Consider the following 25500-nt stretch of genomic DNA (forward strand, 5'->3'; position numbering starts at 1 on the left):
CTTCTCTTCACTTCACCACTTAACTTTATTTTAAACGTTTTTAATCATGAACTTAAGTGTTCCCTTCATGATTGCAATATATAAATGTTTTACCCCTCAAGGAATCATGATATATATATATATATATATATATATATATATATATATATATATATATATATATAAAATATAATTATCCACTGACGCGTGTTTTATCATCTACGACTATCAGAGTGGCTGAATATAGTGAGATTCGAAATCGGGGCAAACAAGACCCGTGTATAATATGAAGCTGAATGTGTGTGTGTGCGTGTGTGTGTGTGTGTGCGTGTGTGTGTGTGTGTGTGTGTGTGGTCACGAATAGGCTCCTATATAGTTGGCTATTTAAAAAACTGATTACATATAATGATAGAAGATGTATCGAGACACAGGAATGGGTATGTTTGATCTGGCAGAACGATGGTTCATTAAAATTGTGGGGTCTGCGTTCGCGCTTGGTCCACACAGTATGGAAATAAAAAAAATTAAAAATTAAAAAAGAACGTTTACAAGTGTTTTTGATATAGATGTATATAAGAATACTTTGATAAGTATTTTTTTAAATTTTATTAGGGAGAGTATAATGAAATTGTGGGGTCCGCGTTCGCGCCTGGCCTCCATTGAATGGAGATAAGCACATACTTTTATAAAGACTTTTCATATCTGCGTAAGTGTACTTTGATAATTATGTTTCAGTTTGAAGAAACATGGTATAATAAAATTATGTGGTGTTCGCTCGCAGCTGACCTCAATAGAATGTAAATATGTCACAAAGTTTAACAAGTTTTTTTTTTAATATAGATCCACAGAATATTGTGATAAGTTTTTCAGTGTGAACAGGTATGGTATAATAAATTATGGAGGTTATCTATTTTATTTTTACTTACAGCATATTTTGTTGTGGTTTTCATGAATTCGAAGCTATCTTTTTACAAACCTTCCTTTTCATAACCCATTAGACTTTCATAAACCAGAGTCCATTTTCTGTAAGCTGTTTTTGAACCCAGTCAACGACGGGTACTTTTGCTAGTATATATATATATATATATATATATATATATATATATATATATATATATATATATATATATATATATATATATATATATATATATATAGCTTTCCGAAATCATCAGTAATCCCCCAAAATCAAAATTACGATATTTCCTCTGAACAATTAATACACATCCGGAAATGAAATTTTATTGAGATATTTTTTTACTATTCACAGGTAAAATTTGGGCATTTTATGATTGTGATATAGCCAGCTATATAAACTTAAATGACTATGAAGTAAGCATACAGTCAGATAAACGAATAGATTAATAGACAGATAGATCGGTACCTATCGCCACGTGTGATTCTTAAATCTATTTTGGTTCTTAAAAGATTTCCTCAGTGATCTCAACATTCGAGCAGCCTCACCGGTGTATTATATGCCTTATTAGCAGACGCGTAGATAGATTTATAGAGGGTGAGACAGATTGGCATAGTGTAAGATATATAGATATATAGAAAATAGATAGATAGATATTAAAACATAAATAAGTAGATATATTTTACTGTAAATTAGTAGATGGATAAATAGATAGACTTATTTACTGATAGATAGGGAAATAGATAGATGGATACGTATATGGAGAGATGTTATAGAGGTGCGCGCTTAATGCTAATATATCGATAAAAAAGGAACGCATCAAATTATGCTTGATGAAATAAGATAAATATTTGATTAGATATTTCGGTAGAAAGGAACTTGGTTAAAGCAAAAAATATATAAATATTAAGCTTGTTGAAAAGCGATCAGATTTTTAAAGAAGGAAGTAAATAAAAAAAATCTTATATATCACATATATACGAATCTGTCTCACCGTCTTATTCTCTCCCTCTACACCCCCATATATATATATATATATATATATATATATATATATATATATATATATATATATATATATATTTGTCTTTACATAATCATTCATGTGTTGCTACACAGTCATGAGCATGTTTCGATCTTCCAGTATTTAGTAACTAGAGACCTCAACAGGACAACCACGCTTTATTTAAAAGCAGAATTTTTTATTAGGTACTAAATAATAGAAGACCGAAACATACTCATGACTGTGTAGCAACAAATTACTGCTTTGTAAAGACAAATTAGAAAGTGTCACTTGCTATACCTCTGTATTGGGCACTCTAGTATTAACCTTGTTATATTTCACTGGTTACCTTACTTTGAAAAATAGCAACCTCGAATTATATATATACAGGGCGACCCCCCAAAAAAAACAAAACCTAAATGGAGGCCATCTAGAACATATGATGTAGAACGTAGAAAAAAAGGGTCAACGACCCTTGTGTTTTGATGTGATGTTTTGAATATAATAAACTTGTTATGGGCAAAGTTTCATTTCATTCGAACAAAACACTAAGAAACAGGGCCTAATTATAGTTTAGGCCCGTTGTTTTGGGTCACCATGTATATATATATATATATATATATATATATATATATATATATAGAGAGAGAGAGAGAGAGAGAGAGGCTTCTCTTCAAATATGTATACGACGTATTGTAAGGATAATATGTGTAACGTCATGTACAACGTATACAGTGTCCATCACTAAACAAGAGTAGCATGTAGTAGTTTTGTGTCAGTGATTTCTTTGGAAATCATGAATTCACCGGTGCATTAAATTCATGATGAAAGATCTTACACAGAATAGAATAATACATATCAACTACAGATACAGATGACAATCTACACATAAATATCAATAAGATATTTAATAAATATCAAAGCATATTATCAGAGATCCTTGCAGGGAACTTTGATGTTTAATAGGAGAGAACTTGAATGCTAGACACTATCACCGAGTGTCTAAAATTTTCCTGTACAGGGGTTTGTCATGACAATCTGACATGAGAATAGTTTTCCCTGCAAGTTAAAACCTAACTAAATATTAAAAATCATCTAGCATTTGCAGCCCAAACAAGAGCTTCTCGATATGGTTTATCTACACTAGTCTTTTTTAATGAGGAAATATGCATTTTTCCAAAGTTATATTATCTCTGTTATCAACATTAAGTTGTATACTGCATCAGACTTGATGAATTACTGTCCTGGAACCAATAAACCGAAAAGACACCTTTCTATAACATATTTAAATGGTCATTTGGAAGAGGAAAATCATTTCTACGATTGTTTTACAAACTCAGTGTTTAAGAAGTAAAATAGAACTTTGGTAGTATATTCGAACATATGTGTATCTCATATGAAGATCAAGTGTTAGTCCCAAGAAGGAAGCCCGTAAATTTTTGAGAACTTCAATTCAGGTATAACAAAACATAAAATAAATGCATTATTGGCATATAATCATTTACAAGTTTAAAATTTTCTTGGCGGGGGGGGGTAAATTTCGTTCGCGTTGGGAAATTTGTTATCGGCTTCCTCTGAAATAATTAAAATTTTATGGCACCTTTTAAGACACAATGGAAATCGTCAGACTCTCCTAGGCTGATGTAATTTGTTTTTATTAGTTTTTATTGTAAGCAAAGTAAATATTCTAGAGGCCACTTGCCTATTCAATATTACAGATTTAAAAAAGCTTTTCGCACCTATTTGATAAATGATCATATGGCGTCTATTAATGACTTGGGACTTTAATATCAAAGATTTAACATGCTTGGATTTTTTTCTGCTGCTTGTTTTGCATGATTACCACAGCCTTTGAAATATTTCATTTTTCTTTTAATTTTGGGGGTTTTGGCACAAGTGCAAATATAGGTGAAAATCTCAGAAGTTTATCAAAACTTTGGAAAGGCAAACATTGAGAAGTTTGTTTACTTCAAAAACAAACTTAATTTACATTTAAAATACCCTGAGATTCTAATTTTTAGGCGATTATGTGCGACAAACTGCAACATTATTTTAGAATTTAGAATGGGGGTTCAGTTGTGCGTATAAATATGATGTAAACTGATCCCAGTTTGGTACATTATAACTTTTTAAGCAGTTAAGTAATTGTTAACACTAATTCTAAAGTAGATCAGCAAAATCATAAAATCATATGTAATTGCTATATTTTCGTACTTCCACCTGGACTTAGGGTTAGTAGTAGGAAAGGAGCGTGGTTTTTGTGACTTTTAATAATGCTATATATTAAGGCGATAGCGTGTGTTATTTATTTAGTGCGTCACGACTACATTCGTTTGACTATTGTTTAATTATAGATTCGCATTTCTTACAATAAATAGTTTTACCAAGAATTCTTTATAAGTTTTTGTTTTTGTTTTGGTTTCTATTATAACTGATGACACTCAAGTCATTTATTTTCTTATAAATAACTTTACCAACAATTTTTCATAAGTTTTGGTTTCGATTTCGATTAAAGCCAATGGAACACCAGAGATCGATTTTTTTAATAAATAATTTTATCTAGAATTTTCATAAATTTTGGTTTCGGCTTCGAATATAGCTGAAGGAACTGAAGCCGATGCACCAAATTCATATGGATATATTTTTTTATTTTTGAAATCACAACTTTATAATATATAAAAATCGATAGAACATTACGAATCTGCAAGAATTAAAATATCATATTAAAGCGTACCTTATTACCTGGCTAAGAAGACCGTCCTTGCTAGCTTAGATAAATACATTTGCAGTTGAACAAGTGTTACAATAATATCAGAGCCACTCTATTTACACCATAAATACCAACATCAATCTATTACATATGAATTAGTCCCCGGTGGAATTTCCACAGGTCCCGCTATTTATTATTATTTGCATCTCGTTTTTGTTTAGTTTTTGTACAGCAAAGCAAATAACTTTAATTACCCACCACATTTATAATTAAAATACAATTTAAACAATCATAGAAGGAACGCACATAATAGTTAACGGAGCTCTGCGGCCTCTCCCTGTTAAAAATGGGTTTCATTATTATTTAAAAATGTGTTCGTAACAATGGTGGGCGTTGTTAATATTTTGTTCTTACATCGTTTTCTCATTTTACTTAGCAATTTTCGACTATTTTCAACTGTTTAATAAAACTTTAAAGTAGCATGTTGTATACTTACGACGGACTCGCTTGACCGCGACCGCACCGGACGCCGCCGCAAAACGGACCGCCGCGGCCCCTATGCCTTCGCCGCAAAGCGCGAACGGAGCGAACACTACAGCCCGTACCGGTTCCTTGCTTCGCGCGGGCACGGCCCGACCGACACGGTCCTCGGAGCAAATTCTTCTTCCGAAGGTACGGGTCCATTTTGCCGACTTCCCTTACCTACATTGATGCCATCGACGTGAGGCTGTGCACCTTGGAGACCTGCTGCGGATGGTGGGTACGGACCGACTCGAGAGCTGCGAAAACTGGACCCGGATTTTCCAGGGCCACCGAAAGCGCACCGGACGCCGCCCGAGCCGCGGCGCTCTACAGGTACCTTTTCCGTATTGGCTTTGTTTAAAATCAAAATAAACCTTTTGTTGTTTTTCAATTTGCAATAAATTACAATTTGAGAACAAATATACCCAGATTTATGTAATAATTTGAAAATTAATGAAAAGAAAAAAGAAAAGAAAAACAAGTCTCTAATTTGATATTTATAAATATTAAAAGAATCGGAATCGGGGATCGGATCGGAATCGGAAATTAGAACGGAATCGGTAATTAAATCGGAATCGAGAAACATTTTTGAATCGTCCAACCACTGGAAAATATATTAATATATTTTGACTCCGCAGGGAGTGCCCATCCTTAAGCATTCTGAAAAGGGTCTTGAGGTTAAAATTAATTAATTACTACAGGATATATATCTGCGGCATTTAAGCTAAGGTAATAAAATGCATCCATACAATTTTCACGACATCCATTTGTGTCAACAATCTAGATACTTAATGTATTTGCCTGAATTCGGAGTTTAATAGTTCTAAATTACTTTTATTCTGTGAGAATTGTTTGGTAGCCCTCAGGTAGTAGCTTCGCAAATGGAGCAAAAGGTGGGTCCGTGGTTGTGTCTGAATCACATGACCCGCAGTAGTTGTTATCCTAAACTGCTGATTGCGTAAGCATTAAAAACTAGTGCCTATGGGTAAAAATGAATAACTGTTTATATATATATATATATATATATATATATATATATATATATATATATATATATATATATATATATATATATGCGTGTGTGGGGGGTGTTATTCAGAACATAATTATAGCACTGAATAATATTTCAAGGGTATCAGAAATGGTAGTATTGAAGATCTCGACGGATATATGCATAACATTAGGGATGCTGATTGTTGGTTGGTTGTTTTTGTTTTACGGCATATCAACCCATTTCGGGTTATTTAATGCCGAATCGAAAGATTTTGACGAAAAATTTTTAATAGAATATATATGTTGTTTTCAAATCAGTTTCTATTTAACCCATAGTTGGAACCCTAACAGGTACTACCACTCCGGGTCAGAGTGGACCTGGGAGCAATGGTAATTAAAGGGTGGCTCCACACTTCCCAAATCCCGCAAGGTGGGGCCTCACTACTGGATATAGTTTAAGATCATATCCAGGACCTAGGGATGCTGAATATTAAAAATATACTGCAAAATATGTATAATATATATATATATATATATATATATATATATATATATATATATATATATATATATATATATATATATATACCATTTATTTCCTTTTAATTAAGGAGTAACATGTTGTTATACAGACATAAGCATGTTTCGCTCGGCTAGTTATCATTAAAAAGATACAGCTTATATGCAAGCAACTTCAAACAATGACCTCAGATTTTATATACATAGATATACATATATATATATATATACACACACACACATATATATATATATATATATATATATATATATATATATATATATATATATATATATATATATATATATATATAATTCTTTACTTTATATACAAATTTGTTAAGGTCTTATCTCCGGGTATCTATCTAATAAAATATGTTTCCATGAAAAGGACACTTGAAAGCAAATAATTTAAATTTGTTTATTATATTTTCTCTTAATTTTCCTCATCTTTTAATATACTGTTTGCCTTCTTTATTTTTACGAAAGTATCACTTAAAGTAACATTATTAATGAAGCGACAGTAATCACACACACACACACATACACACATTAATGCTCACGCACAAACATCGCTAATAATTAAGAAAAAATAAATAACTTGCGTATTTATTCATTTGGATACGACACACATGCTTTTATAAAAGCCTTCGCACAAACGTTAAAACATTTTACAGCTTAGAATATATTTTTTTAATAAAAGGCGCAACGTATCATTTATAAATAATGTTATTTCATTTACACATTCGGAGGCGCTTATTTATTGGCGAATAAAACTTCTGCTTCATAATCCATTCCCGTAAATCACTAGCTCGATTTCAAAAGACACGCATCGCTTTAAAAAATAGTTTATTGCGTTTAGCGTTTTTACATTCAAGAATCATATAAACATCGGCATTTAGGTTTCTTAAATGACAAATTTCGAACGCCTGTACAAATCAATATATGGGAGCGCATTTCCACAACGTGTTACGCCCGTAACGTTGATGGCGAAACTTGATAATCTATTACATTATGACAGCATGCGCATTAAAAAGAAACACAAAAGGAAGATGAAAGTGATATGAATGAAATATGTTCATTACAATAATTAACATTTCGTTTTGAAGATCCTTAATGCCATCTAATATATTAATTGCATTAAAAAACGAAGCCGATCTTCCACCTCTATTTGAGAATGCTAATTTATAAGCCAGCATTTAACCTTGTTTATCAAAATTAAAACCATTACTCTCAACGCATGATTGCCACACGATAATTAAACAGTTCCATAATACACCAAAATTCTGCATATAATCTAAACACTTGAAAAGCATAAAATAAAATACGCATCAGGTGCGCTTGAAAGCCAAATCACAACGTTATAATATGAAAATAAACAAACATCTTACTTGTTTGAAAATCATAACATAAATATATTTCAGAGCTATACTCCATTTCAGTATTTTGTTTTCTTTCTTTTACTGAAGATGGAGTTTGGCTCTGAATTATATATATATATATATATATATATATATATATATATGTGTGTGTGTGTGTGTGTGTGCGTGTGTGTGTGTGTGTCATAAATTTCAAACAAGTTAAATATTTGTTTATTTTCCTAATATTACGTTGTGATTTGGCTTTCAAGCGCACTTGATGCGCATTTTATTTAATTCAATTTGAATCAACGTTTCTATATGGAATGAACACCCTTCTCTTGAAAAAACATACTGTAAAGTTGTCCGAGAATCAACACGTTGTTGCCTCAGTCGCAAAGTAGAGAAAAAGAGAAAAAACACTTCAACACGTTTTGTTTTTTTTAATTTTGTAACAACGACATTTATCTCCTCATTCATAGGGGCATCACGTCATCCACGTGATCTCGAACATTCTTCACGCCTCTCGCGTGATACTGAACGCTATATTCGTAAATAACGTGATCTCTTTCTCAAAGTCTGTATTTTGCCTTTACGATAGCGTTATTTCGCATGCACTTGCATTCGCGCGTCCGTGCTATATAACAACACTGCTACACTGTTCTTTTCAAAACTGGATAGTCATCACGTATATGGTATTCTTTTACGCGTTTTAGTAACTATATTTTATAGAGAACTGTTTTACATTTTCGTATTATAAGATTATCTTTGTGAATGGTGGTCTCGTCGTTTCGACCATCGAAATATTCCATCCATCCGTAGCCTTCAGGGGCATAAGCCATCTACAACTTTTTAGATGCTTTTGAAGCGAAGAGTTCTTTTTACAGAGTGAGGGTGCTGCCCCCACGCCCAACCTTCCCAGAAAGTACATACAGCGCCCACACTGCCCAAATGGTCACACATCTGGTACTGGCCAGGCTCAACGTTGCTTAACTACGGTGATCAAGAAAGAACCAGTGTGTCAACGTGATCGTGCCGTAAATTTTATATTATAAGATTATCTTTGTAAAAGGTGGTCTCGTCATACTGACCACCGAAATATTATAGTTTACCTCCTTTTTTTTAAATTAAAAGCAGATAAACGTAATAGTTCTACCCTGTCAAGAGTAAAAAATAGAATGCTTATAAATTGGTACTGGCTTTCTTTCTAATGTCCAACGATGAACAAAACCAGTTAACTAGGATGAGGCCGGACTATGTTACAAATGTAGTTTAGAACCATTTCGTTTGCATTGACGGTGGAGACAACTCAAGTGATTGGAAATATTTCCATCCAGTTAGCGAACAATAAGGTATTGCAGTCGACGTCTTACCAGTTTCAAGTGTTCGTCGAGGGTACAAGTTATTATAAGTTGTTTCGGAGATTAAACTTCGTGCGCGGCTGTGTAGAGAATAACATAAACAGATATAGTTACCTTTATAAAGTTTATAAATAAAATAAACACTGGAGGGTGGGCTAAAATGAACACGTTGAGAGTGAGAAGGATAAAAAGAGAAATCTAAGAGAAAACAGCGATGATGTTATATTATGTATAGGTCGATGTCAGATAACGATTACATCAAAATATCGAACTAAGTACAGTTTAAAGTGACACGAACTCATAGAAAATGAGCTTAAATAGAACACTGAAAGAGATGACTTCCGAATAAAAATATTACGATAAAACAAGGGTAACAAACGAAGAAGGGTAAATCGACATGACGAATGACGTAACGGAATCGATTGCTTACAGGAAATCACAGATTCATCGAAGTTTACTTATGAGTCTTGGGTGGGACAAAGATCTAAAATTTCTGTCATAATTGAAAGTATAGTTTTGATGTACACGAAGAGCGAAATGCCTCTTTAATCCATATGTCACTTCATTCACCTATTTATCTTTAATTAGATAGTTAATTAATCAGTTAACAGGATGCCAATCTTCTTGTTCCTTGGTTTTTTTCTTAAAGCTAGCTTTAAATTAAAACTAAAAATTAGCATCTTACTTTTCGTTTGTTTCCACGTTAAAAAAGTATATTTCCCTAGCCCTACTGATGAGGATGTTTAAATCATGTACGCTTTAAGAATGAAGGAAACTGCAACGAGTAAAGACAGTAAAATAAAAGTAATACACGCACAATACGTATGATAAGTATGTAAGATGGTCGCTATACGTAAAAGGAAGTAGAGCACAATAGAAATATGAACATACAAAACACATATAAAAGTGAATGTAAACACTATGTCATAAAATATGAGAAAGGAGGAGGATAGAAGAATCAGTGGAGAATAATAACACACGCATGTTTATTGGAGAAATAACTTTGTACCTGGTTGGTTTACTTTAAGTGTCGCTAGGGAAAAAGAAAGTACTTCTTACTTGATTAACATTATTACATTTACTTACGTTTAGGGAGCCATCTGTCATGTTTAAGATCTAGCTTCCACTCAAACATATTCCTTTAAAAAACAATACCGTGCATTTCATGTCTGTAGACTAAAAACTTACAGAGGAGTCTGGTAGGCACATTTTTTAAACAAATACATATACACGTACATAAATATATAAAGAAAGAATCTGTGTTTGTTATAAACTTTTAACGCAAATATTACGCAAGTATAAATCATGTAGAATATCTGCATGAGTATAATTACACGTAATAGTTAACTAAAGATAAGAAAACCAGAAAAACTAATAAGCAATTACTTAATAGGAATGTTAACAAGATTATGCAAATTAGCAAGATCTTTTGCAGATAAATGCAATTCCACGACCCATATATAACAATGTTGTATTCTCTTTTTGAATAAATTAAAAAGGGTATTTCATATAAATATCAATACACACACAAAAAAAAACAAATTTATATATATATATATATATATATATATATATATATATATATATATATATATATATATAAAGAATAAGATAATTAAACAAAATGTGTATAGAAGTTACAGGTGAGATAATTCATTTTAAATCAAGTTGCATAGTTTTGTTTTGGGTTAGCGTTCAGACGGATAAAATGATTTTTCCGTGAATGTTACCAGAATTTTTATTTTGGTGCTTTTTAGTCAAATAAAATGTAAATATATTCTAATAATATCGGAACAAGATAAAATAAGGATCTTTTTATTTTCATTTAAGATAACCTTCGCGATCCCATAACTATTTACATAGCTCTTTTCGTACGCAATATGGAACTCTTAGTAGTTTACACACAGATCAAGCTTACGAAGCTCTTAATTTCTCATTCTAATAGGTGTCGGCCAGATTACAAAATAGACAGGCCTTAAGTTGCCAGAATGCATACTTCTACTTTTTAAATAAAACGTATTCCATGATAGATGCGAACATGTTTTAATAGTAGTCGCTCAGGACAATTCGTGAAGCCACTATATGTAAAGAACCGAAAATGAATGATAGTTATCGCAAACACAGGAAATACTTATTCAATTTAGTCTTTAAAAGATCTAGTTAAAATAAAGGGAAATGCTCCCCAAAAACAGGTTTTATATATACGTGCGTCTCTTGAAACAAACAAAAGGTCTTCTTGAATAAGAAGCCGTATTAAAATGAGTTATAAAAGCAGAAAAAAACAACGAATCAAACGATCTAAAACAAAACGAAGCCGACAATAGATCAGGCAATGTTGAATAACACGTGCAATAATAGTATTTATAGAAAAGACTGAGACTAGCAACATCACATCTGTGAGAGAGAGGGGGTGAAGAGAGGAAGATAGGTTGGTGGCAATTAAATTGCGAGAGTGTTTCTTCCCCTCATCAAAAACATTAAAATAAGGCAAACATTAACCAGCTCAAGTATAATAATATTTAGTGGGTCTTTGGTTGATATGTGAATTTGCTCTAAAACACGTTAAAAAGGCAGATAGCTGATATTTCAAATGTTATATTCATTCCTGAATGAATGTTACTTGGGATGATAGTTTATTTTCGAGAATGTCAAGTTAAATTGAAAGAGACAAGAAAATATCTGCCGTCATTGACAACGCCAAGTGATCATGATCCGAAATATATGAGGACCTTCTTAATTCAGTTCGCACGAAATGAAAAATCAATAACATCTTTCATTCTGTTAATTAACTGAATTATGTAACATTTGCATAAATGCACGACTTCAGTAATTAAAAAAAAGATTACGATTTAACTTACAGAAACTTGATGATCAAAATGTGAAAAATATTTGTATCCTAGATGGCGTAAAAGGTTTCATGAACCGCCATCTTGGATGCAAATATTTTTTGCATAGAATCAGAAATCAAATATCGTCATTAAATATTAGCTATTATAAAGATTCGAAATATGTGGCGTCATAATTACTTCTTATTCGCATACTGTATGTCTTTGCCTAGACCCATGTTCGTAGCATATATATACACACATATATATGTTCATATATACATATGCACGCATACATATATATATATATATATATACATATATAAAAATATATATATGTGTGTGTGTCGCTTGTTCCTTAATTCAGTGTTAAATTAAATCTGAATAAAGTTTACAATACCTTTGAATACAAATACATAAATACAAAACACACTATATATATATATATATATATATATATATATATATATATATATATGCATACATACATACAATGAGCTCTGTTGGAAAATACAATAAATCTACTTTGTTATAATCCAAACAATAAAAGCACGAACACATGAAATCTTAACAAAGTAAAGACTCATATTGTTAAAGAGCAAAAAAAAAAAAGCAAAAAGAAAAAAGAAAAACAACTGTTTTTGTTTACATGGTATCATGTGTTCATTAGAGAAAATTGAAGATCAATTTGTGAAAACATTTTTATCAAAAATTTCGTACAATATTTAATTATTCGAAAATCGCATGTACTTCTTTTCTGAAAACCTGACCGGTAACATTTGTTTTTATTTGCATAGCTGTAAATGTTTTTATGGAGCATTGGTTGAAGTATATATATATATATATATATATATATATATATATATATATATATATATATATATATATATATATATATAACTACTTAATTTACTCACATAAAATTAATATATGAAAGTATAGATTTATGCGTAAACTTTAAGTATTTACTTCAAAAGTGATCATACGTAGGTACAGCAAGTTAGTAAGTTATAAAGTGTATATGGCGATTAAACTACACTGAATATTCCGCGTTTCATCCACTCTAGGACTCTTCAGGCTTATGCCCATAAGCCTGAAGAGTCCTAGAGTGGATGAAACGCGGAATATTCAGTGTAGCTTAATCGCCATATACATTTTATAACTTACTATATATATATATATATATATATATATATATATATATATAGAGAGAGAGAGAGAGAGAGAGAGAGAGAGAGTGAGTGAGAGAGAGATGCATTTTCAATTTTTTATTGAAACATATCTACCGGAAGTAAAAATGATATATATCTTAAGATTTATCCGTTATATATTTTGCAATTGCTTGCATAAACTGTGCTCTCTCAATCTTTCCAAAAGAGGTAGATAGTGCACTACAAGCCTACACTATTGTAAACGTTTATTTATATCGTAATATAAGCACAACATGACGTTTACAAATAACCTGAACTAAAATGTCGTCTTTACATTATCAACTTAACCTGGAAATTATGAGAGGGTCTAACATACATATACTTATCCCTGTACAGATAAAATGAACTCATTTCCCCTATGATTTTGATCTTAAAAGGATTAAAAATAAAGATATTTCATGCAAATATAATATGGACAGTCTGCAGCACAATATCTGAGGTGTGTTATAAGCATATCACCTCTTCACTTCCTCAATAATCGTAGATACCTATATTTTTTTCTGCGGAGAGTCACTGCCACAATCGGTTAAAATCAATGGAAGTAGTAAAATATTTCTCTCTAATTAATTTTTCCTTCCCCCGCCACCACTTACACCGTTTCCGGGATCGTTCACAAGGGGAAGTTACGAAGGAACGCCGGTTTTTTTTTTTTGTTACTTCATATTTGCTTTAAAAACACTGGAATGGAATTTTACCGTGCCTTTCCGTTCTATGCTTCCTATTGGGTGAAATGCACAACGGAATTAACCGATACCGACATACACAGAAACATTAATTCCTATCCTAAGCTTACTTTTACGTTGCTTAATTACCATTTATATAACTTCAACAAATTGCATAGCATATTATTCAAAAACTCTCTTACAGAAATTTGTGTTCGTTAATACGACTTCAGTTCTTCAGTTTACACATAATATAACCCTAACTCCCTTCTGTCCGAGGGCCAGACCGCATCCGTCGCTATCCTGGTTCACCGGAGACTACTTGTGATGTACTTCTGGCCGTGTTCGTCGCTCCCAACTCACAGGACCATAGATGCAACCATAGGACTACATTCTTACTTTTCTAGTGGTGGACCCCTCAAGGGTGACCCGACTCTCACTGGTCACTGGAAAATATCCTGCTGCTTAGGGCACGCGAAATGTGCATGGCCCTAACTCCGTGTGGCAACATTATCGATTTCGGCCGTCACTCTGGCTTCGTGCTGGATCCAGTCTATCTCTCTCATTATCTGGCGTCAGGGCATACCTGAAATAAACTGCATCTCATTCAGGTTGGCAAATCGAGTAACAAGGAAAAACTCTGGGGCATTTTTATATAACGAAACAAAATAATTATTCATAAATCGTTACACTTTGATCCAAGCTTCATGATGCAGGTTAAGTTCCTCTAATTAGTTTTCAACTTAGCTCTTATGAGGGTTTCGCCCCCCCCCAGGCGGGGTGAGATGATGTGGACGCCTCGAATGCCAGTCAGTAAAAAGAACCCTAAATATAAAAAGCCAATCTTTTTTTATCAAATCAGTAATTCCACCTTTTTGGAGTTATTCTTTCTTTTTTTATCCTTTTCTCTCTTTATCTTCGTTCCCTATTAATCTTATTCTTTTTCTTCTCTCATAGACTCCTTTCTCCATCCCCTTATTTTATATTCTTTTCATTTCCTCTTTTCTTCTAAACGCTTTCTTCGTCTTTCGTGACCATATCTCTCCCTAGGTTCAATTTTATTTATTTATCTGTCCAATTTATCACTGGCTTGATTGCTTGGTAGTTAAATACAACAGGTGGACCGAAATGACAACATCTCACATACACCAAAGCAGACCTTTTGAACCCAAGCCATTGTACCTGTCTCACTCAATTAGTAGTTAAAATTCATTTTTTTTCTTTTTTTACCAAATCCAACTAGAAAAACAATCTCTTGTTCCACGAATCCTTTTATCAGATTTTATATTTTCTTTTCATTGAAGAATTAACTATTTCTTTCTGGTGGACAGAAATCTCATAAACATCTGTTTTTTCCTTGACCAAGTGTCAGCATGCCCCCCTAACCATACCTCATCCTCTCCCATCTTCTCTTCCTCTATTTGAAAAGCAAGATCATCTGGTGTCGCCAGGGATCTCGTCATAATAGAGAATCGCGTTTAATAAAGAAACCCGAAACGAACTAAACGTTGATTCCATGTATTATACAAACCCAATTGGTCTCCAAGTCTTACTTACAGCACGTGTGTTCTTCATTTAGCGTACCCTCATCGAATAACACTTAGCAGCTGATATTCAGGTAAATGCGCTTTCATATCACATTGCATTATACAACCGTTCACTTCTTTCATGTTAAGTTACGTAAAATCACTAAACTCAGTTGCAGTGCTCCATGACGTAGTGGTTAGCATGCCGGACACTTCACATTACATTTTCACGTTCAAGCCTACCTACCGTAGTCGTTGTTTTTTTCTTTCTCTGGGCCTAAACACGTACAATGGAATTTTAAACACCCTTTTTTTCATTAAGTTGATGCACGTTTTCCATTTACTAAACTGGGTTCCGTTTTACTTCTGTGCCAAGAAGACAGTTGCCTACCCAATGGCATGGAATTAAACACTTTCTTGCAATTATTTCTCTTAAAAAAATAAAAACATAAATTCAGTTTCATTTCTTTGCCAGCAAGGGAGGAGAATGAAAACATAACTTATAATGGGGCATTTTTTTTACAGTTTTTGCCATACAAAATTAGTAATTCTTACAATTTTTATTCGCAAAACATACAGAATCAATTGAAATTAAAAAATTAGGTTCCTGTTGTTTGTCGGTGGGGGGACAAAGAAATAGAGCTCCATTTCTTTGCCAGGAGGGGATTAGTGGAAACATTAATAATAATAATGTCATTTTTTTTAACCAAAATTGGCCACTAAAATAACTCTGATTCTTTCCATTTTTTGGCCCAAAAAATAAAAATAAGAATAAATAAAAAATCATTTCCGGTTTATTTCGCTTCCAAAATAACGTCCGTTGTTTGCATTTCCCTAAACTTTACTCCCGTTATATGTAAGCTAAATCGTTTCATAAAGTAGTAAACTCATACATTTCATTCAGTATTTGAAACGTTTAAATTATTTCTTTGGTCAGTAGCATTAAAACATAAACTGAATTGTGTCATTTTTTTTTCAGTTAAAAGGGCGATCAATCTTATTATTTTTGGTTTAAATGAACAGATACATCAGAAAGGGAACAATAGCAATTAAATAGTGTATATTTATATTTTAACATCTCCGAGGGTGTGGACGGATCTCCCGTTCAACAGCGGGTAACCCTTGCTAGTATATAATAAAAGAAGCGAAGTTTTTCCCCTTTTTGACAAAAATGCCATAGGTTTACAACAACAGATGGCACATACACATTTATTATATTTACACTATTATCCATTACCTTTTTTCACTATAGATCGACATTTTAGACACATTAATTTGTAATATTAAAAATAACTTAGGAGCGACATCATTGTCATAACCTACAGAGGAAGTATTTCCAATTTTATCCCCTATTCCATAAGCCTTCTTATGGCCCCATTGTTTACTGCCTGAATTTATACTTTCCCCCTACTTTCATGTGTCTACGCCGTGATTAACTACTGAATTGATACACATTGCATACGCTTGCAACATTTCATCTACAGAATTTATGAAGTATCTCTTTCCGTACAGACTAGCATTCTGGATTAAGGGTATCAGCCTAAAGACAGAACGCCCACTTGCATTCTAATGTGGCGTCCTCTGATTACATACATACGAAAGAGAAACCTTTTTGGTTATTATCTCATTAAACACACCAAGAACGCAATACACGTGTATTTAAACATTTTAAAATGTTGCTGTGTGTGTGTTCTATTTAACTAATAGGCTGCATAAACTTCTGCACGCGTGTGCATGTATATATATATATACAATATATATATATATATATATATATATATATATATATATATATATATATGTAGTCATCGGCATGCAGTCTTGAGTCTTTGTATCATAACTCACCACTGCCGCCAGAATAGAAGTCGAGGATTGAACCTACAACCATCGCTTTGATAGTCAGCAGTTCTACCGATCGACCCACGGAAGCGGTGTCCGCAAATAACCTCGCCAAATGTATGTTTTAAACACACATGTGTCCACCAGTTATATATATATATATATATGTGTGTGTGTGTGTGTGTGTGTACGTGTGTGTGTGTGGTGTTTGTGTGTTTGTATCAGACGAAAATACGAAGATAATAATACAAGTTACATTAGAGGTGTATTGCATTGTCATGACAATTATTATAAGGGTGATTACGATAAGTGAAATGAAAATAAGGATGTGAAAACACTCTAGATCATGGCATTTCAAAGCTAAATGCTTCTTATCCTAAGAGGATAAACTATCAGCATTGTACAGAAGTAAGAGCACGGAAGACAATAATTATTTTATACATTTAATTTTAGAAATGAGAAAGTTAGGTGCAGTTTTCTTTGCTCTTACACTTGTATAATGCTGCTTCTGTTCACCTTTTCAGATTGAGTCAGTTTTGTCAGGGGTTATATCCTGTACAACCGAAGTAATTTTTCAGTAGAAAGGGTATTTTCTGTCGTACCAATTGGTATGATACCACAGAAACAATGTTCTATTACTAAGGGAAGCACCATTCGATAAGGACTATAATTGAATTGGGAGGGATCTAGAGCAATCTCAGCGGAGCATTTGTTTTTCAACAGTAAAGCAGGGACAAGATCAAGAACACACGCTTTCGATATGTCTAAGTATTTTTAATGTTATCACGAATATGAGAAAGGGAAAAATTTTTGATTATCAATTGTGGGGTCTGTTTGTAAACAGGTTTGTACGAAGTGGTTTGTTTGGGCCTAGGACATATTTAAATGCGAGTAAACAGGCGACGTAGTTGCAATTAAGACCAGTCATAAAAACGTCGCTCGCCTCCTTACATATTTTTACGAGTTAAACACCAGAATATTCGTCATAAATTTTGTTTTACTCTACGAAAATTAATTTTGTTTTTTCACATTATCGCTGAGAAGGTGATCTATGAACTGTAATAATTGTTTGAAATTTGATCGAAAAATAGTGAGCGGTTAAACTTCAAAGCAGTGATGATAATTATTAAAACTGCCACTATATATACATATGTGTGTGTGTTTGTGTATGTGTGTATGTGTGTGTATGTGTGTGTATGTGTGTATGTGGGGGTATGTTTATGTGTGTATGTGTGTATGTGGTGCATGTGTGTGTATGTGTGTGGGTGTGCATAACGATGAAAGGTATCAAACATGTGGAATTGTAACGATTATGGTTCGTTCGATGAAAATACAAAACTATTCTTCCTTCGCACGTAAATATCGAAGCACATATTTATATCTCATAACGCGTACCTCTCGTTTAAACGACAAATATGACCTAATCCATGCCATAAACATATAATATATTTTGGATTTTATTAGCTTCGTTACGTTCTGAAAAGAGATGACAAGATTATTTCATTATACACACGCAGAGAAATAGTTTAAAATTCTGTACTTCTATTTAATCGCTACAAATTTATAATCCGTGTGAAACCTTGAAATTACGAAGAAACGTTGATGAATATATATTTTCCTCATTTTATTTTGCTTTAGTATTTGCCTTCACATTACTTCAATCAGAGTTCTCAGAAATCAAGATTTCTGCGTAAGATAGATAGTTATTCAACTATTCAATTATAGTTCTACCTTACTTCTCCAAAACGGACTTAGTTAAGGAGTTGATTACATGATTTTGCTCTTAACAATTGGCCATTAAAATATGTTTAGTATATTTTTTCTTGTGAGATCTTTGTTTACAAGATTCCAGAAACAAGAATTTATCTAGTCTGCTGAATCATTTAGCATCCTACACTTGCTTAAGTTAACATCACTTGGAGTAGGTGCATTACCTCTATTAAAAGTTTATGTTGATTAGTCATGTCGAAATAGTTCTTATTGACCGGAATACCATGTGATTTTAAATATTTAGGCAAAATATTTTCGTAAGAAAAATATTCTTAGGAAAAGTTGTACTAACAGATTATTGTACAGAGAGACATTAGACACTCAAGGTCTCTTCATATCGTTACGTGTGTGAATGTGAGTCTAAATTCGATGGCCCATATAAAACTTTTCATATTATAAGATTATAGATCTTTACGATTCGCACGTGAACGTCACAATACTTATTGTGATGCTTTTCACGTGACTTTTTGTTATTACCTTTGATGGAACTCGAGAAAATCGAGCGTTTATGCGCAGACTTCTGCGCACGCCCATTAAAGACATCAAAGGAGATCATTGCGAACTCGCTGTCACAATTAAAATGGCGACCAATAAGCCTTGTGATTTGCTCACGACAAAAACCAAGATGAAAGAAGAAAAACTAGGAGTGCGAATGAAAGGATATGGAGATACAAAAAGCGAAATATCGATTGAAGATAAAACATGTGTGCATAACGATGAAAGGTATAAAATTTTAAATGTGGCCTCGGCGTTTTATTGGATACAGAAAGCATTTAAGTGTTTTCACCATTTTAATATATTGAAATTTTCCAGCATGGAAATACGATTTGTTGTTACTGAAATTCCCTATTTCTCTCTCTTTCCTTTTTTTGTTTCTTTAATTCAGTGTTGCTTGATCGTATCTCTTTTACAAATCTTCTCCAAATCTAAATTTCTCTTACTCTATATCTTTAACTTTCATTCTCGCTCTATTTCTCTTCAATTTCCCTCTCCACGCATACACACATTGTTTTGTGTGTATATAAATGTTTTTCCTTCTATAAATTATGTTTTGCCTTCTATAAATTACGTTTGCGTATCCATGCGTATATATGTATACACATACATATTTATGTATATACAACTATATGAATAAATGATGCCTATATATATATATATATATATATATATATATATATATATATATATATATATATATATATATATTAGCATGGGTGTCCGGTGTTGCCCGGGGGTTTGGAGGTGGGTGTTGAGCGAAAAAAAGTGGTAGTAGGAAGGCAGGCTCGAATTAGTACCGTTAAGGAGGAAAATAACGTGAGAAAAACCGTGACATCTTTGCTGTTCCAACCACCGCCACATCGGAAGTGAGGTAGGTTTTAATTAAGGCTAGACCATCGAAAAGAGGGAATTAATTTCGAAAATATCGGCGAAAAAAGCGACCCCTCCCTGTAGAAAAGTGCCCAGTTGAAGGTGAAGAAATTAACCTTTTAGCAAAGTTTTCGGTATTTGTCGTCAGAAGTCGAACTTCGAAACGATACTGATCTTGTAAAAATCCTTCGCCTCTGTGGAAAGTTTTAGACAGACATGCAAACATACATACAGAGATTCATATATTTGTAGCTCAGATTTTCGACCCAAACCGATTAAAGAAGCTTGCCCTGTCTCTGAATACCCTTTATGTAAAATTTCAAATGTTTAGACGAGAAATTTTCTGAGTAATTTGGTAGAGACCGCAGAGGTAAAATCTCTTTCACTTTTGACCCCTATTATGAGCCCTTAAATTAATTTTTTGGGCTCAAATCAAGTTATCAATTTTGATCCATATTCAAGGAATCTATATCTAAAATTTCAAATGTTTCGACCCAAAATTTGCAGAGGAGTTTGGTAGAGTTCTCAAGGTAAAATCGTTAAACTTTGACAACTTAACAGACAAATATTTGGCCAAAAACTGATTACAAAGATTTTCTCAAATCTCAATACCTTGTATTTCGAGTGTGTAGACTTAAAATAGAGTTATTATGTAGGCAAATTTACACACACAGACAGACAGTCATACACTTTCACTTATATATATATATAAGTGAAAGTGTATATATATATATATTGAGAGAGAGAGTGAGATAGATAGATAGATAGATAGATATAAACCCTGTGTATCGCTTTATTGCAGGTTAATATTATTTAATTTTGAAATTGCTATGAAACGCAGATATGTAAAATTTGGTACAATGAAAAAGCATAACATGATGTGTTATTTCCCTGATTTTGTAGAAATTTGAACAACCGCTGTGAAAAGTATGCTAATTTATCTATTTTTTGGTTATTTTAAGTGTGTATCATTTTATTGCACGTGTCTAAAAATGTACATCTTTGGTAATAAAATAATAGTCTAACTTCATCTTTATATTTATATAAAATAAAGAACGTATCCAGTAACAATATTAACCTAAAACCAGAACGAATTTCACATTATTTTGTTTAAGGAAATATATATTTGACAACATACCTACCATACTTCATAATCACTTAGAATAGCATCTTGTCAACTGATGATGTAAATCGGCGAATTAGAGATGATGTGATGCTATAGGAAACTTCCAAAATCTTCCTCCGAAATTCATCTTTCGACAAAAATTGAACACCTCCTTCATAAACTGTGATCTTTATTATTCACCAGAGCTACTCAGTTGGGTTTTATATGGAGAACAAGGTGGCTGTGCCATCAAATTTTCTCCACAAATGCCTAATGATTAAGTTAGGATATTTTAGCCTTGGCTGAGTAGGATGACGCATTGTCGTGCATAAAAATAAATTTGTGATGACGCGCCAATGGAAGGTCATCAAGCCATGGTGACAAATGCTCATCTAAATATAATGTATAAGATTGGCTTGTCAGTTTTTACACCTTCTGGAACTCAAGATGGCCCAATTAGTTCATCGCAGATTATTCCACCCTAAAATATGACACATCCAATTTACCTGTTGACGACGAAATCGATGAGGGTTAGAGAATCCAAGAGGAATCCAAAGTTTGGCTTAACCATCTGGTCCCGCAAGGGTTGCTCTGACTTTATCGGTGCAAATAACATTTTCAAAGCAAGTTTTCATGTATTCTGAGCCCAAGCTAAACATTGTTTATTATGAGTTTAGTTTAAAACAGGTCTTGCTATGGTGTTAATGCTTCCTTCAATTTCGTTTAAAACATTACAGCGTGTCTTTCTGGACAAGGAAGCTATTCCAGTCTTGTAAAATATAGCAACACTGTTGCTGCCCGGCTGCTTGATAAGATGACAGCGAATTTTTCTAACTTCATTATCAGAAATTGACTTTCTTGTATTTTTGTTCTTCCAAGTTTGATGTTTGGATTTTCAACGAACGAAGAAAATATTATTCAATCTGTTACAAGTTCCTTGGCTAGATAGAGGTTCGGAAAACCCTCGGACAAGGAGTTGTCGTGTTTAATGGAGAGACTAATGGAGCGTCTATAGTTATGGCAGAAAGTTGGCTGGATTACATCTAATATTGATCGTAAAAGATTGTGCCATATACAAACAAGAGCTATGTCATGGGATCGGGTGGAGATTACAGCCTGAAAAAATATGATAGTTGATAAAAGGCTGAAAAAATAATTATTTAAGAATAAGACCTGATCTTTTTAAGCTGGCTAGGTTTGAAAACCTATGGAAGAATAAGATAGGGGCAGTAAAAAAAGTACGAATATTTTTTTTTACATGCGTACGTTTTCTTTTTGGTAGGAACGCTATGCTATGTTGGGCCAGCATCAGATGACCTTGCTGATAATCGATTTAGAACATCACCTCTTATTATTTAAAAAAAATAAAATGTTACATAATGAATATTAATATTATTTTATACTTTTTGTTTTCATTTTTCTACCTTTGAAGATTGTAATGCTAGGTATGGGGCAGCCAAACCCGCTGCCAACATTGCCCAGCTTTTTATTGAGGCCAACCGAGAGCTCATTTTAGTATCCTCGCTGCTCCCTTAAGTGCAATTGTCTGGATCTCTTTTGCACTTGATTCACCAGGAATATTAGTTAGGTAGGACTTCATGTTTTTCTTCATAAGCCCTGTGGCACCTATGATAACCGGTATGATTGCTATCTCTTTATATATATATATATATATATATATATATATATATATATATATATATATATATATCATACATGAGACTTTGGTATTTGGTCTGTTTCTCTCTTTCAGCTCTGTTCATCATTAGGAACACTCACTTCAATCAAGGTTGCAACTCTCTCTGACTTATTCCATATAACTATGTCAGATTTGACAGCAGCATTTTCGAGGTAGGTGGCTGTAGGGATTACATGGTCGTAATGTATGGTATATAAGTCATTTCCAACTGTTCTTTCAGGTTGATGTTCCCAGGACTTGCTGCTACACTGGATGTTTTATTTTTTACAGATGGTCCAAAGGGGGTACTTGCATATTTCATCATGTCTCGCTGTATAGTAGTTGTCCCCTAGAATAGCTTTGCAACTTGATATCAGATGACCACCACTTTCCAATTCTGTATGGCAGCTGTTATGTAGAAAATGGTGTGCAAAGAGAATGTTATGAAAACAAAGGAACGTTTAGTAAAATATTTTGGTAAACTTGAAATAACGTAATGGAAAAACTATGGCTTACATAAATAAATTGGCTTCTGAAATCCAGGGATAAAAACAAAAAAATCTGGCCGGAAATACCTGACTGAAGGTCACGTGCTTGGTCATTGTATGATCGAGTTTCGTAAGCACAAAAAATTAGTTACATATATATAGAAATATAGTTAGGATTTAGGAAGAGACAGAACGTGAGTGAAGGCTTGATGAACCAAGAGAATGGAGTGTTGCATGTAATGTCATTGTATGGGAGTGGATCAAAGTCTAAGACAAGCGTGTAATCTTCCAAAAAAGAAAAGAAGTGCAATAACAGCTGTCTAACCGAAGGTTCTTGCTCGTTTCCTTTGAAGAAATGTCCATTTAACTTTTTGACAGATTCATCAACCAAGATCCTGATGAACAATGGTATGATTTTATTTTTGGCAAGATGTATAAAAGAACTATGTTCCATCTCCTTTGTGTTATCTGTATTGTACATGCCCTGTAACCCATGTCATACACACACCCACAAGAAATTATGAACACTGGACGATACGGAGAAACTTCACTGCTATACACAGGTCATCATATTCCGACGCACTTTATATACAGCGCCTTTTATATATATATATATATATATATATATATATATATATATATATATATATATATATATATATATATATACATATAAACATTATACCCACCACAACGTAAAATGTCAATAAGTCTAACATTTAGATGTTTTTGGAGTTTACACGGACTGAACACCAATGTAAAACATGTACGAATCAACTTCATGACATGGAAAGGCTGTCATCAAAGCCAGCAGATGACCTTGCGGCTAAACTTGCGGAGATAAAATAAATAAATAGAAACACATCGGTGTTACAAACTTTTACTGCCGCCTTATATTGCCGCCTTATATTGCCGCAGGTGTTTGGTTATCGATGAGGGAAGGACTCATTTTAAATGTATTTTAATTCTTTGTGGTATCTTATTTACTGCTGTCATATTTTTTGTATATTAAAGGTTACTAATAGTATCAACGTTCTATAAAATGATTCGTGCAAATTCATTTCGATAGCATATTAAAATTTATGTTATCGAAGATTCGTTTAAGGCAATGATTAAATCTATCGCTTTCTAAAGTAATCCCAGTTTTCGTAGAACAAGTCACCGGTTTGGAACTGTATACAAACTCGATCCTAATATCAGATTCTATTGATTTTGCCTTAATTAAAAGTTCAGACAGCTGTAGAATCCATTTTCAAAATAAACTTTTTTATTTTTATGCAATTGTTAGTTTTAAGTTTATACTTCTTTAATTAATTAACATCCAACCCATTTCAAATTTCCTTTAATGAAACCATATAAATATGTGCTAACTTATATCGGCGCCCTGCGGAATCTTCTATAACGAGGCTAAGCATATATTTTATTGATATAAACTAGCGGGACCTGTGGAAATTCCACAAGGGACTCATTCATATGTATTATATTGATATTGGCATTCTGTAGATGTTCAGTGTAAATGGAGACGTTCTCAGATTATTGTAGTTTTTTTGTAAAAATTGGAAAAAAATATTTATCTAAGCTAAGCTGACTCATAAAGTACGCTTAAATATGATATTTTATTTCTTGCAGATTTCGTGTATATTATTATAGAGTTAATGTTCTTGGGA

The sequence above is a fragment of the Euprymna scolopes genome, chromosome 16 (genome assembly GCF_053919585.1).
Source record: "Euprymna scolopes isolate OS-2025 chromosome 16, ASM5391958v1, whole genome shotgun sequence".
NCBI classification, from domain to species: domain Eukaryota; kingdom Metazoa; phylum Mollusca; class Cephalopoda; order Sepiida; family Sepiolidae; genus Euprymna; species Euprymna scolopes.